Source organism: Microcaecilia unicolor, chromosome 2 (assembly GCF_901765095.1).
Source record: "Microcaecilia unicolor chromosome 2, aMicUni1.1, whole genome shotgun sequence".
NCBI classification, from domain to species: Eukaryota; Metazoa; Chordata; class Amphibia; order Gymnophiona; family Siphonopidae; genus Microcaecilia; species Microcaecilia unicolor.
The window spans coordinates 632,793,664-632,810,072 of NC_044032.1; the positions used below are offsets into that span (position 1 = coordinate 632,793,664).

A 16,409-nucleotide genomic window follows, 5' to 3' on the forward strand; every position below is an offset into this window, starting at 1 on the left:
CTTGCCAGGTATTTGTGACCTGGATTGGCCACTGTTGGAAACGGGATGCTGGGGTTGATGGACCTTTGGTCTGTCCCAGTGTGGCAATACTTATGTACTTTTGTAAGATTTGACTTAATTCTTAGGTAGGACCCCCCCCCCCCATTTTTCTTACATATTATTTTATCTACGTGTATGATTTAAATGTTCAAAGCATTTTGTATAATATGTGTTTTTTTTAATTCATTCATACATTTTAGATTTTTAAGTACTTTTTAGACCCCTGATGCAGGCCAGTAGGGTCAAAACACGAGTTGTGTGGCTGTACTGCATATCTCTTTGGATATCCATCGAGTCCTAGGGATACGGGATGCATCAATGTGGGTTTTGTGATTCAATTGATAACACTTTTAAAGGGGGGAAAAAAAGGATATTTGTTCTTGTAGGTGAGGAATACAGTGAAAGCATGAGATGTGCTTAAAATAAAGAGGCGAATTAGATGAGGTTTGTAAGAGATATTTTAAGTGAGATTCTCACTGACAGGGTTGGCCTATGTAGGATTTTTTTTTTTTAATTAAGCATTGAAAACCAATACAACAGCAAGTAACTTTCCAAGATAATGCAAAGTGCAAAATAGAGAACACAATCTTAAAATACAAGAACATAGGTGTCATAAGAATGCATGAGTACAAATTCAATGCATCCATGGATACTAACTATACCCTTATTTTTCAGGTTTTATACCCCCCCTAACCCCCCCCCCCACCGCAAAGCCAACCCAATGATCCACCCCAGCCAACCCATCCCCATCCCAATACCCCCCCCCCAGAAGTCCTCACTCCCCCCCCCCCCTTCACCAATCCATAAACAAATAAATCGCCAGTCACGCAGGGCAATGTTGAACAAAAGGTTCCCAAATCTTTTCCCATCTGGGCAATGTTTTCTTTTTCACCGCTGTCAAACGTTCCATCTCACATATGTACCCCACCTTAGCAACCCACCCCCTCAGCGATGGGACACTGGGAGATTTCCAACACTTCGCCAAGTGTATTCGAGCAGCCTGCATGGCCCCCCCCCCCCCCCCGCACCAGTAAAAATTGAGACCCTGTAACGCCCACTGGCCTCTGTCCAAGCAAAAATACCACAGGATGCCACTGTACAGGAATGCCCACCCAAGCCTGGATATGCGACGGCCTATGTAGGATTTAAAAAGCGAACACCACAATTCCCGTTGAGAAAATTTTCAAAGCAGATTTTATATATATGAAATTTTATCCAGTGTTTAAAAATAGAGGACACGCCTTGTAAAGATTTTTTGTGGTGCTTCCTGATAGAGAAAAAGGAGAAACTTTGTCCCAGTCGTTGAAATGTCACTATAGAGAGAATGGTTAGGCCCTATGGTTAGCTACAGTCATGTTCTGTGTCATGTTATTTATTTTTGTGGATTTATCTTACACCTTTTTCAGTAGTAGCTCAAGGTGAGTTACGTTCAGATGTTCCAGTTATTTTCCTGTCTTTACAGGATTCACAAACCTAGGGGTCCTTTTACTAAGGTGTGCTGAAAAATGGCTTGCAGTAGGGTGCGTGCCGATCCATTTTTTAGTGTGCCTGTAAAAAAAAGGCCTTTTTTTGGACAAAAATGGATGTGCGGCAAAATCAAAATTGCTGCGCGTCCATTTTGGGTCTGAGACCTTACTGCCAGCCATTGACCTAGTGGTAAAGAATCCAGGTGGTAATGACGTACGCGCGTCAAATGCCACTTGGTGTGTGTCCGTTACGCGTGGCTGAAAAAAATATTTTTCAGACGTGCATATCGGACACGCGCAAAAAATGAAATAACTGCAAGAGCCATGCAGTAGTCGGGCGGTAACTCAATTTTGATGCGCGTTGGACACGCGTAGACACTCACGCGGCTTAGTAAAAGGGTCCCCTAATTTTGTATCTGAGGTAATGGAGAATTAAGGGGTCCTTTTACTAAGGTGCGCTGAAAAATGGTCTGCGGTAGTGTAGATGTGTGTTTTGAGCGTGGGCGGAATCATTTTTTTCGCGCACCTGTATAAAATGCCTTTTTAAGATTTTTGCCGAAAATGGATTCCTGCTGGTACACAGCAGATTTGTTTCGTGTGGGAGCAGCTTTGAAGCTCACTCGCGTTCCTGCGCCGTTCGTCGGCATCTCTCATTACTTACGTTTCAAGCAGATTTGCCTTTTTCAAGACAAGATGGTATCTTTCCACTAGACAACTGATACCTGTGGACTCAGGTACCACCACTAGACTCCTGACGCAGGCGGTTTCGCCAAAACACGGACCGTTTCGGGTCTGATTAATAAAGTATACTTGTGACACCCGTTACTCTTGAAGGCTCCTTGTGCTTCTTCGGCTACTCACTGAAAACCAGGCTAGTCAGGGCGTCTCTAGAACAGAGTGGAGGAGTGGCCTAGTGGTTAGGGTGGTGGACTTTGGTCCTGGTTTACTGAGGAACTGAGCTCAATTCCCACTTCGGGCACAGGCAGCTTCTTGTGACTCTGGGCAAGTCACTTAACCCTCCATTGCCCCATGTAAGCCGCATTGAGCCTGCCATGAGTGGGAAAGCGCAGGGTACAAATGTAACAAAAATAAAATAGATACTATTGGAGATTTTACATGGAATGTTGCTACTCTTTGAGATTCTACATAGAATGTTGCTACTATTGGAGATTCTAGATTCTACATGGAATGTTGCTAGTGGAATAGCAACATTCCATGTAGAATCTCAAATAGCAGCAACAGTGGAGGAGTGACCTAGCGGTTAGGGTGGTGGACTTTGGTCTTGGGGAACTGAGGAACTGAGTTCAATTCCCACTTCAGGCACAGGCAGCTCCTTGTGACTCTGGGCAAGTCACTTAACCCTCCATTGCCCCATGTAAGCCGCATTGAGCCTGCCATGAGTGGGAAAGCGCGGGGTACAAATGTAACAGAAAAAAAAAACTGCTAGTCTAATCTCACTCTGAGAACACTGTATACAATCCGACCTTCACTCCATAGAAAAAAATCAGCGCCTGTCTTGCAAAAGTTCATTTATTTCCACAAGGGACAATAAAAGAAGTAATGGAAATCAATATCTAGCCATCAAAGGTAAACGAAATCAATAACTGACCAACTTTGTTTGTCTTTCAATTATGTATAAACCTGGGACTTGTGTAATTCATTAACAACTGAGTGAAGCACTTAATTATTAAGTTTAATAAATTGATACACAAGTCTACATAAACTGTATTTAGAAAAGAACCACAACGTAGATACTTCATAAACTTCACGGTCAATGTGTCAGTGAGAATGTGATGGAAAATCCCTTTGGAATATTTGGAATACGTGTTACCTGGCTAAAGTAGGTGAATGATTAATGTATGTTGCTTCTAGTTAATTGAAAACTCCGGATTTCCTAACTGGAATAGTGAAAGAGAGTGGAATAAGGACATGCTGAGGGTGATATGAATAGGGCATAATTTATAGACAGAAAGGAATTGGTAATGTGGAGCCAGAGAAGGGGGCGGCGAGTAGGCCAGAGGTAGGAGGAACACCGTAAGAAAAACTGGATTCCGGCACAGAATGACTGTTCTTTGCTTACTCCATGCTCATACCTTCCCTTGCTCTTCTCAGAAGGGAGCCTAGAAGGGAGGAGTTGGAGGAGAACACCCTCTCTTCTCTGGAATCTGAATAAAATAAAATGGTGGACCTGTGCTCCGAGCCATTCCCCCCAAAAGGAGGGCAAGGGATGCTGTAGTGTAATTAAACTCTGGAATTTGTTGTCAGAGAATGTGGTAAAGGCGGTTAGCTTAGCGGGGTTTAAAAAGGGTCTGGGCAGCTTCCTAAAGGAAAAGTCCATAGACCATTATTAAATTGACTTGGGGAAAATCCACTGCTTATTTCTGGGATAAGCAGCATAAAATGTATTGAACTTTTTTGGGATCTTGACAGGTATTTGGGACCTGGATTGGCCATTGTTGGAAACAGGATGCTGGGCTTGATGGACCTTTGGTCTTTCCCAGTATGGCAATACTTATGTACTTGGCATTCTGAATGGAATCTTGCTATTCTTTGGGGTTCCAAATGGAATGTTGCTACGATTTGAAATTCTGCATGGAATGTTGCTATTCTTTAGAATTCTAGAATCTTGCTACTCTTTGGGGTTCTACATGGAATGTTGCTATTGTTTGGGTTTCTGCCAGGTACTTGTGACCTGGATTGGCCACTGTTGGAAACAGGAGGCTGGGCTTGATGGACCTTTGGTCTGCCCCAGTGTGGCAATACTTATATACTTATGAATGTAGACAAGCTAGGAAGAAGTACCAGTTATATGAAAGGCGAGTTTGGTGACTGGCTTTCTAGTTAAAATACAAGACGCTCCGAGAGAACTACTTTAGAATAAGATGTGAAGAAGAAACTCTGACATTAGGGTTAAGGATTGGATGACTCTGGATGGCTTCTTTTTTGCTTGTGCTCTGTATATGACTCTGGTATCTGTTTCATCACATGGCTGCATGGGGGAGGGCAGTGGCGTACCTAGGGTAGTTGACACCTGGGGCCGGTCATTTTTTAACACCCCCCTCCAAAATCCAGTACTAGGCATACCGAGAATACAAAACACTCAGGACCTATAGAGCAATTCTACCATACCATAAGCAGTCATTTGTACGAGTCACACAAGGAAAAGGAAAGCATCTTAAACACTACAGTGAGCACTAGAACATCAATTCACCTATTGTAAAACGAAAACAGACAGATTAGTACAGATCGTCAATCCTGCACAGTCAATGCCAACTGAAAGTCATGTCTTTTTCACAAACACAGATACACCCTAATCCACTATAGAATAAGTAATCATAAACTTTCTACTTAGACAAAAATTAAACTGAACCCCCAAGGTGCCAGATTCTGCTTACAATGCAACACCACAGAAACAGAAAATGTCCCCTCTCTCTCTCTGCCCCTTTTTTCAGCCCCCAGTTCCAGCCCTCTTATCCCACCTGCCCCTAGTTCTAGCCCCAGCCCACATCTCCCACTTGCCCTCCCTTTTCAGCCCCACTATCCCACCAGTCCGCAGTTTCAGCCCCAGCCCTTTTCTCTCACCAGTCCCGAGCTTCAGCCCCAGCCACTTCTCCCTGTCCCCTTTTCAGCCCCCAGTCCCCCCAGTTTCTGCCCCTTTTCAGCCCCCAGTTCCAGTACTAGCCCCCCTTATCCCACCTACCCTCCTTTTCAGCCCCCAGTTCCAGCCCCCTTCATCCACATGCCTTGCATTAGGGACCCCTTTTCAGACCCAGACCCATTTTCCCACCAGCCCCAGGCATGGCTCCCATTTTCTCGCATGGCCCCTTCCCCACCCCCCTTCTCCCCACCCATCCCCTTCTCTCCTCTTCTCCCATCTGAGATCCCCCTCCCCTCCCTACCCCAGTCCCCTTCTCCCCTCTTCTCCCATCTGAGACCCCCTCCCCACCCCAGTTCCCTTCTCCCATCTGAGACCCCCACCCCTTCTCCCCACCCCAGTCCCCTTCTCCCCTCTTCTCCCATCTGAGACCCCCTCCCCACATCCCCTTCTCCTATTTGAGACCCCCCACCCCCCTTTTCCCATCTGAGATCCCCCCTCCCCTCCCCAGTCCCCTTCTCCCATTTGAAAACCCCCTCCCCAGTCCTCCTCTCCCATCTAAGCCCCCCAACTCAACCCACCTACCACCTTTGTGGAGAGACGACAGCCCTCGTCTCCTGCCTCCATCCTGCTGTGCCTTTAAAGAAAAATCTGAAAAGCGACATGGCAGGCATGCTTCGCGTCTGCCCTGCCTGCTTGTAAAAGAAAGCGGCAAATCTCCTCGTTGATGTCGCGACGTTGCGTCAGGTCTTCCAGTGAGGGAAGACCCGACGCAACGTCGCGACGTCGACGAGGAGATTTGCCGCTTTCTTTTACAAGCAGGCAGGGCAGACGCGAAGCATGCCTGCCATGCCGCTTTTCAGATTTTTCTTTAAGGCACAGGATGGAGGCAGGAGACGAGGGCTGCCTGCAGTCTGCAGCACCGACAGAGCACCCCCCACCCACTGACACCCGGGGCAAACCACCCCCACCGCCCCCCCCCCCTTGGTACGCCACTGGGGGAGGGGTACAGAGTAGAGGAGCAGCCGAGCAGCTAGAACAGCAGACTGACAACCAGGGAAACCTGATTCAAATCCCACTGCTCCTCCTTGTGATCTTGCACAAATCACTTAGGGGGGTCCTTTTTACTAAGCTGTGCTAAAAAATGGACTGTGGTAGTGTAGGCGCATGTTGTGGACGCACGCATATCCATTTTTCAGTGCACCTGTAAAAAAAAAAAGGCCTTTTTAAAAATTTTGCTGAAAATGGACGTACGGTAAAATGGCCATGCGTCCATTTTGGGTCTGAGACCTTACCGCCAGCCATTGACTTAGTGGTAAGGTCTCTCGCGTTAATCGTGCGGTGATCACCTACGAGCGTCAAGTTGGACTTACCACCCGATTTTTGCTGTGTGCCGGAGAATAAAATATATTTTCTGCTGCGTGTAGTGGATGCACGTCAAAAAATGAAATTACCGCACGAGCCATTCAGTAGCCAGGTGGTAACTCCAAATTGACGCACGTTGAGCGCACGTAGGCGCCTACGCGGCTTAGTAAAAGGACCCCTGAACACTTTATTCCCTCAGGCACAAAACATGAAATTGGAAGCCCTCCAGGGAAGGCAAATACCCAGTGTACCTGTATGAAACTACCACTGAAAAGGTGTGAGCTTGCTATACTCACAATTTTCAAAAATGGTGTAGAGGGTCAGAGAACAGATAAAAAAAAAAGTGGGAAGTGGACCAATAAGTACATAAGTAATGCCACACTGGGAAAAGACCAAGGGTCCATCGAGTCCAGCATCCTGTCCATGACAGCGGCCAATCCAGGCCAAGGGCACCTGGGAAGCTTCCCAAACGTACAAACATTCTATACATGTTATTCCTGGAATTGTGGATTTTTCCCAAGTCCATTTAGTAGTGGTTTATGGACTTGTCCTTTAGGAAACCGTCTAACCCTTTTTTAAACTCTGCCAAGCTAACCGCCTTCACCACATTCTCCGGCAATGACTCCAGGACGCTGAGACTGCGGTGGTATATAAAGGAGCAAACTTTATTGTAGACTCGACACAGTACTGTGTTTCGGCCACAGGCCTGCCTCAGGAGTTTGTCGCTGGCCTAATAGAAGCAGGAGATTCTACACCTTGTTTACCGATGCATGACAACCGCCCGTCCTATTGAAATACTTCAACAGCTTACACACTCACATCCGTCTACCTAGGCCGAAACACAGTACTGTGTCGAGTCTACAATAAAGTTTGCTTCTTTATATACCGCCACAGTCTCAGCGTCCTGGAGTCATTGGTTCCACTTCCCACTTTTTTAATCTGTATCTTTACCTCGTGGGATTTTGTGTTCATCCACTTAGGTGGATATCCTACCCCGAGGGTCAGAGAACAGCCAGTAGACCAAGCTTCTTTTCTGCTAATTTAACAGGTGCAAGTCCAGTTAATGTTCCCAAAATATTTATTTATTTATTTGTTGCATTTGGATCCCACATTTTCCCACCTTTTTGCAGGCTCAATGTGCATTGGCAGTAATTCAAGAAGCATTGCTTGAAAGGAAATCATATAGAAGAATACCCACAGAATTCATCATGCAAATAATTACTATAGCTTTAAAAGAAAATTTTTTCAAATTTGAAGGATGTTACTACCAACAGGTGAAAGGGACAGCCATGGGGGCAACGGTAGCCCCATCGTTGGCAAACTTATTTATGGGTAATTTTGAAAGGAAATATATACAGACTAGTCCCTTGAGAAAATACATTTTAACATGGAGGAGATTCATAGATGACATACTGATGTTATGGGAAGGTAGTGAAATACAGCTGAGAGAGTTTTACAAATGGTTGAACACACGTGATAATAATTTGAAATTTCTAATGTATTTTAATAGAAAAGAAATACCATATCTGGATATAAAAATACAATTTGAACATGGCAATTTTAAAACTACAATATACCGTAAATCAACAGACAGGAATAAACTTTTGAAATATGATAGCTGTCATAGCCAACCGTTGAAACGTAACCTCCCATATAGTCAGTTTTTAAGAGTTAAAAAATTATGTTCAGATACTAATGATTTTCAGAAACAGATGCATGTAATGGCTGATAGATTTAAACAGAGGGGATATCCACATAGATACATAGAGGAAGGGATGCTAAAAACAAAAGAACATCAAAGAGGTAACCTCCTCCATAGAAATAATAATATTCCTGATAAGAATACAGATAAAATTGTGTGTACCCTTTATTTTGACAATGTGTCACGTGATATTATTAAAATACTTAGAAAACATTGGACACTTGTTCAGAATATACCGTGCTTTTCTGAGAAACAACTGATGATAGCATTTAAGAGAAATAGAAATTTAAAAGATTTCTTAGCACCATCAGCATTACCAGTACCTGTAAGGAAAGATCCAGTTTGGGGGCATTTCCCATGCTTGAATTGTTGTTTTTGTACAGTAAATCTGAAAGCAAAATTTTTTGAAAATCCAAAGACAGGAGAAAAATTTGAACTAAAACAATATTCGAATTGTAAAACATCTCAGGTTGTCTATGCAATTATTTGCCCTTGTGGACTTGTATATATTGGTAAAACAGTACGTATATTCAACAAACGTATTGCAGAACATAAGAGTGCCATAAAAAACAAGATGTTTGAAAAACCACTGGTAGAACATATGCATGATTTTATGCACTCCTTTGAAGAATTGAGATTTCTTGTATTATTGAGAATCAAAACACATTGGAGAGGTGGAGATGTCAACAAATTGTTGTTAAAGGCAGAACAGAGGCTTATTTTTAAATTTAATACAGTGAAACCATATGGGTTAAATCAAGAGAGTGACTACTCGGTTTTTCTATGATAAAGCCATTTGTTTAGATAAGCTTTTTATTAATTTAGATCACCAGTTTTGTAATTTTTATGAACATTTGTTTATTTTAAACCTGGTTCTCAAATGTAAAATATCTATCTGGCCCTTTAAGATACTTGCAATGTGCTTAGAGATGACCTTTAACCTCATGATGATGCTATATGAGTCATGGGTCTCACAGAAGCTAGTAATGCTAATGCATATCAGTTCAGTTGGAAGTAGCAGATAAATGGGTAAGTGTTTGCTTTATTTCTGTTGAGCTTGCACACCTTTGGAATATGTAGGGAGTCTAGTTGTGATCTTATTGAAACGTACTAGATGTTGTTTTTAAAGATGGAGTGCTTGTAGTGCTCTCTCTGCTGTTACATTTTTGTGAGAAGTTTTTCATTCAGTGAATTGTTACCTGCCTTAGCAGAAATGTGGACAGGTTATTTATTCCTAGAGTTTTCGGTTTTGAAAGCATTGTGTTTATACCCATTTGTAAGCTTTTATTAATTCAGATCATTAGTTTTGTAACCTTTATGAACATTTCACAATTAAGCACTGTTTATTTTAAAATCTGGCTCTCCAATGTAAAATAGCTATCTGGCCCTTTAAGATACTTGCAATGTGCTTAGAGATGACCTTTAACCTTATGATGCTATATGAGTCATGGGTCTCAGAAGCTAGTAATGCTAATGCATATCAGTTTAGTTGGAAGTAGCAGATAAGTGGGTAAGTGTTTGTTTTATTTCTGTTCATCTTGCACATCTTTGGAATATGTAGGGAGTCTAGCTGTGATCTGGTGGAGATGTATTAGATGTTGTTTTTAAGATTGAGTGCTTGCAGTGCTTCCTCTGTTGTTATATTTTTGTGAGAACTCTTTTATTCAGTGAACTGTTTCCTGTTTCCTGCCTCTAGCAGTAATGTGGACTGGTTATTTCTAAGGAGTTTTTTTGGTTTTGTGTTAAGAATACCAGTGGAGAAACTAGAATGTCTAGAGTCTTTTAAAAGTTTTGTGCACATTTAGATATGCTTCTTGTCTGATGATATTTTTATTTTTTGTTTTTATATCTGTGTAGAACTAGATTTTTGGAACTACTAGTGTGTATGATATATTTACATACACTTTTGATAGGTATGTATAAAGAAATTTCTTCCCCTCTTCATTGAAATGTTTTGATTCTAATTGTATGATCTTAACATTTTTTATTGAGAGTTATAAATGTGATTTGAGTAATTGTAGATGTTCTGATAAAAATTTTATGTGATGTATGATTTTAATGATAATTATAAATATTTTGTTTTATAGATGATATCATGTATAAATATTTTTTTAGAACTCTTAAAGGATTGTTTTATATATGTTGAATCTCTTTTTATATAATTGCCTTTTATTAGTTGAATCATGCTTATGACATTGTTAATATGTATGGTTATACATGTTTTTATACTTGTGTTTTGTTTTTATAGTTTATACCCCTGACGCAGCCTGAGGGCGAAACGTGGCCACGTCGGGTATTGTTCCAATAAATGCATTTGATTCCACTGCTTTGTTGTTTTTTATCTACTGTTTTGTAAGCAGTTGTGTGCCTTTTTGTTTTTTTTGTTTTGCAGGCTCAATGTGGCTTACATTATGCCGTAATAGCGAATGCCATTTCTGGAAAGAGAAATACAAAGTAGTATTACTTTTAAAGTTCATAAATGTTGAAATAAATTAAAAAGTAAGTTAGATAAACAGTTCATTTCAGGCGTGAGAGATAAGGGGGTAGTGCGTTAACGTTCATTAGTGACAAATTGATTGAAGCAAACAGGTATAGAGAGTTCGATTTTGTCTGGTTCTGGTAGAGTTTTGATGCCAGGTCATTTATGAAGGATCATTATGGTATGTCTTTTTGAACAGGTTGGTCTTTAGTAATTTCCCTAAGCTTTAGCTTTAGTTACACGCCAGCGGACTATTTAGGAATGTATCCAATTTTGGGGAGAAAATAATATTTTTCTGACATCTCAATAAAAATGCCCTTTTCATCTCAAAGGTTATTTTGAATGTAATTTAATAGGAATAGAAGACACATTATTAAACTGTACACACAAAACATTTAGAAATGAATTGGGAAGTAGGCGATGTGTTGGTAGACAGCTCGTACAATGCCCATGCCTTCTGACATGGCATGGACAATAAATTCATAGATTTGGGGGCTCCTTTTCAAAACAAAAAATGTCCAAAAAGCAGTAAAAAGAAGCAGATGGACTTTTTTTTTGGCCAAAATGTTCAAATCACTATTTTCAAAACCTATTTTAAGATGGTTTTCTATTCAGTTTGTATGCAGTGCATCCAATGGGGGGTGGGATTTGGGCGTTCCCAAAACTTGAACATTTTTCTGCCATAAGGGAACAAAGCAAAAATGTCCGGGCTAAAAGTTAGACAGTTTGGTCTAGACCTGTTTCAATCAGAACTGAATCACAAAAAGGTGCCCTAAATGACCAAATGACCACTGGAGGGATTAAGGCATGACCCCCACCCTTACTCTCCCAGTGGTCACTGATCCCCTCCTAGCCCCCAAAGATGTGAAAGAAACAGTACATACTAGCCTCTAAGAAAGCTTCAGATGTTGTGGTCAGTCCTATTAGAGCAGCAAGCTGGTCCCTGGAGTAGCCTAGTGGTCAGTGCAGTGCACTGCACTGCGGAGAAAGGGACCCAGGCCAATAATCCATTCTGTTACACTTGTGGTGGAAAGCGTGAGCCCTCCAAAACCCACCAAAGACCTACTATACCCACATATAGGTGACACCTGCCAAGACAAGGGCTATTGTAATGGTGTGTTCAGTTGGGTACAGTAGGTTTTTGGTGGGTTTTGATGGGTTTTGGAGGGCTCACCATACAATGTAAAGGGGTAACGGTGACATGTGTACCTGGGATTTTTTTACATGAAGTCCACTGCAGTGCCCCCAGGGTGCCCCACTGCTCCGCTGGGATGTCTGTGTGGCCAGTCTACTAAGAATGCTGACCCCCTTCCATGCACCCCGATCCCCAATGGCTTGTCTTTGCGCATTTCCCTCGGACTTTTTTTTTTTGATCGTTATATCTTACCTGTTTTATTTTGTGTTATATAAATCATTCTACTGACCTATCTACCTAATTTCTTACACAGTAATATGTTAAATTAGACCAAACCTCTTACTCTATTTATGATTATACCTTTTGCAATATAATGTAAGCCACATTGAGCCTGCAAATAGGTGGGAAAATGTGGGGCACAAATGCAGCAAATAAATAAATAAATAAATACAAGCACTGAGCACAAAAACAGCTAGTAAACAACCATTTTCTGCAAAACGTCCAAAATCGGATTTAGGCGTCATATCGAAAATGCCCCCTCACATATACTTTAATTACATAAAACGTACCACTGAATTGCATAAAATGAAACCTATCATCATAGAAAGTATCAAATCCGTACTACCATTCTTGGCCCTTACGATTGCAAAATGTTTCAATATTGCTATACAGAGACCCGCTATGGGCTCTACCTGGTATTTTTCTGTGTATATGTGGAAAAGAGAATATTCTGGAAGACAGTGGGCCTTTGTAGTGTGATGTAATAAAAAGAGAGAGTTTCTCCATTTCTAAAGATATGACAGAAGTACAAATGGGACTCAGAGAGATGGAGGACCCATGTCTAGGAGTATTTATTGTTGTCCAGGAGGCAGCAAGCGTCTGACATTATCCACTGCTCAGGGGAGGGGGAGAGCAGTGGCTCTTCCATCTCATTAGGAATGTGTGTGGCTCTCCTCTTAAAATGTAGGAGGTAGTTCCCTGTGCATAAGTACAAAGTTGTGAATAGCTTATGGGAGCTTCCACTTGACTGACAGTTTCTTGGCAGGCTATTAGTAGGGTGGTTTGCTGTTGTTTCCCCTCTGGCTAAGGCTGGGTTCTCATTTACTGATTGAAGGTGGATGGATGGCTGAGTTGGCCAGAGACTAGTTACCTGACAGAAATCAGGGCCTCTCTGTCTCTCTCTCTCCCTTTCCATCCAGCACATGCTCCCCCCCTCTCTCTCTCTCTCCCCTTTCCATCCAGCATCTTCCCCCTCTGTCCCCCCTTTGCCCTTTCCATTCAGCATCTGCCCCCCTCACACCTTTCCATCCAGCCCCTCTCCCCCTTTTTCTTCCAGTGTCTGCCCTCTCTCTCCCCCTTCCATCCAGCATGCGGCCCTGGCTGTATATTGGGACAGCCAGCCCCCATAACATTTTTGTTTTCTTTACAAGAGCCCCTGAGATCCCTCAAGTCTCCCCCTGCCAATGTCCCCTTCTTTCTCTCCCCTTCCCAGCCCACATCAAGAACTCAACCCCGGAAGACCACCTGCCCCTCCTCAGCCTACCTGTATCCCTGGAAGTCCAGGGGGATCGTTGGGGCAGGAGCACAGCCCCCTCACTCCTGCTTCTTGCGGCGCTGGTCTAAAGTGGTTGCCGTGACCTTTCACAGCAGCTCGCGGTACTACATGAAGTACAGCGAGCTGCAGCTAGAAGTCGTAGCAGTCACTTTAGACCAGTGCCGTAAGGAGCAAGAGTGAAGGGGTTGAGCTCCTGCCCCCAACAACCCCACTGGACCACCAGGGATACAGGTAAGCCCAAAGAGAGGGCCTGCCTGCATGACTTGGGGAGGGGGCAGGGGGGTCTTCTGGTGAGGGCAGAGGGTCTTGATGTGGGCTGGGAGGGGAGAGAGAAAGAAAGGGACTGGCGTGGGGGGCACCTAACCTTTATACCTTTCAGGAAATCTAGACTGCCCCTATTTGACTGACTGTACATTTGTCCTTTAGATTGTAAGCTCCTTTGAGCAGGGACTGTCCTTCTATGTTAAATTGTACAGCGCTGCGTAACCCTAGTAGCGCTTTAGAAATGTCAAGTAGTAGTAGTAGTAGTAAAGAAAAAAAAAATTTAAAAAGTTATGTGGGTGCCAGCCTGATATTTAGAGCCAGCGTCTGCATAGCTGTCCTAAATGAAGCCGCTTAGTTATGCGGGTGTCAGCACTGAATATTGCTGGCACCCGCGTTGCTGCCCCCAGCGTCGCCCCCGACCTGCCCACTTTTTGTTTGGGCGGTCTCAGGGGCTATTCAGAGGCACTGTCCAGTTAAGTGCCACTGAATATCCCCGGTTAAGCGTCGGGAAGCTATTTAAGCGGGGCAGGAGAGACTCCTGCCCCGCTTAAATTGCTTTGAATATCGGTCCCCATATGTAGAATTTACTCCATCATGTGTACAGTACTGTGTACATCTATAGTAATAAGTTAACAGGAAAATTCTGAAACCCAGATGGTCCTTGAAAATTAGATTAATCAACACCTATGGTTTCTTGCACGTCCAGGTCCTTAGGTTATCATCCTACGTAGCCAAAGAGCACTCGCCCACACACAGTGTGACTTATGATTTGTGTTTTCCTACAGCTGCAGAGTGAGCTGGTATTGTACAGTCCCCAGAGGTAGGCCTTACTGAAGCCACAAGTTTATCAGAATCTGGTGAACACTACTCATTTTGCTAGGTGAGATAGAAGCCAGGCAGATCCGCAGATATTTCATCAAGTACTGTCCCAGCAGAGTAATGCTGGTCACCTTATATGCATATAAATCTAAGCTGTTATAGCTCACATAGCCAAAGGGGGTTGCTGCAATAGCATTTGAGAAAGCTATGGGATTACAGTGTGTTGCTACAAAATATTGTGGTTGTTTTATACTTCACGTGAAACATGCAGACATTATTGAGAAATACAGTAGCCATAACTTACAGCTGGTGTGAGACTGAGATATCTCATTAGACCACTAGATGGCAGTGTTATCTTGTAGGGATTTGAATATTGCATGCTAGTTTCTTTTCATTGAATTGCTGTTCTTAACTGATTCTTTATGAGGAGAGTCTACTGATTACCTGCCTCAGATTTATCAGGATAAAAAGCTCTGTGTGCTGTATAAAATATAGTTTCAGATTGCTGCTGCATTTTGTGCTTTAATTTGTTAGGGAAAGTTCACTCCGTAACAGAAATAAGGGTCAATAAATAAGTTACATATGCAACACCTTTTTTTTTTTATTAAACTTCATACATCTATTACTATGTGTGACCACCTCTGGGAAAAAGTGACCAAAGTAACCAGAAACAAAAAATGATGTTTTAATGAATTCTGTTAGAGCAAACAATCTATAATACAACAGTCCAAACCCCATCCTTTTGTGTGACAATAATGACATGAAAAATCAGCCATTCTCAACATTTTGGATCTGAGATTTTAGAGATGGTCTAAAATTTCCCCGAGATGGTCACATATAATCTTTCAAATTAGTCATACAGTAAGGGAAAGGGAAGGGAAAGGGAAAGGGAAATAGGACTTGATATACCGCCTTTCTGAGGTTTTTGCAACTACATTCAAAGCGGTTTACATATATTCAGGTACTTATTTTGTACCAGGGGCAATGGAGGGTTAAGTGACTTGCCCAGAGTCACAAGGAGCTGCAGTGGGAATTGAACTCAGTTCCCCAGGATCAAAGTCCACTGCACTAACCACTAGGCTATTCCTAGTTAGTCCAATACAAAGGTATCACCTAGAACAGGAGTCCTCAAATCCAATCTTTTGAGGTTCACAACCCAGCCTGGTTTTCAGGATTTCTACAATAAATATGTACGAGATCTATGTGTATGCAATGGAAGCAATTAACGCACATTGTAGAAATCCTGAAAACCAGGCTGGGTTGTGGACCTCGAGGACTGGATATGAGGGCCGCTGACCTAGAACTTATTGAGAGGATTTTCTACATCAAAGCTCATTTTCTCTATTCCACATGGGTCTTTCCCATGAAACAAAATGAGAGACAGTATAAATATCAATATTCAAGGGGGTTTAACGGGCAGTAGAGTCTCCTGCTCGGTTAAAGCCTGCTGAGCTGGCCAGCCCCCGTTATTCAGTATCCAGGTAGTGCCACCGAATATTGGTTCAAGGTTATTTTATTTGATAGGGCCACTTAAGGACAACCATTAACCCTAGAACGCATGACGTTAAAAATATACATATTAACGTCATGGGGGCCTTTTAGGCCCCCATGCACATAATGTAGAAAAACACACTTAAATAACTTTCACAAGTTTATTTCAAAATTGCTCAATAAAATATGAATAGTGGACAACATTTTAATTATAATTTTTCACAGAAAACACCAAAAAATCTTTTTTTTCCCAAATTTCACTCAAAGACATGAAAACACACAAAAATGCATAGAAATCTATAGCAAATTAGCTGCAGCTACATTTTTATTCTAACTTTCTTTTCTATTATATTAGTCTTCCAAACAATTCTGACATGTTATTTTTTCAGAAGAGTGTTCTTTGCAAACAGTTTCCTTACAAGTGGAACAATATCGCTCAGTTTTCCTCTCTTTGTTTCTTGGACACATGAAACAACGCTTTCGTTTTCTTTCTCCTGGC

At 42.3% G+C, this 16,409-nt stretch overlaps 1 protein-coding gene across 1 annotated transcript in view; it reads left to right on the plus strand.

Moving 5' to 3' along the window:
• Positions 1 to 16,409, plus strand: part of SLC7A11 (solute carrier family 7 member 11) — a 205,363-nt gene that overhangs the window by 57,518 nt on the left and 131,436 nt on the right. The gene's annotated exons all lie outside the window — the stretch shown is intronic.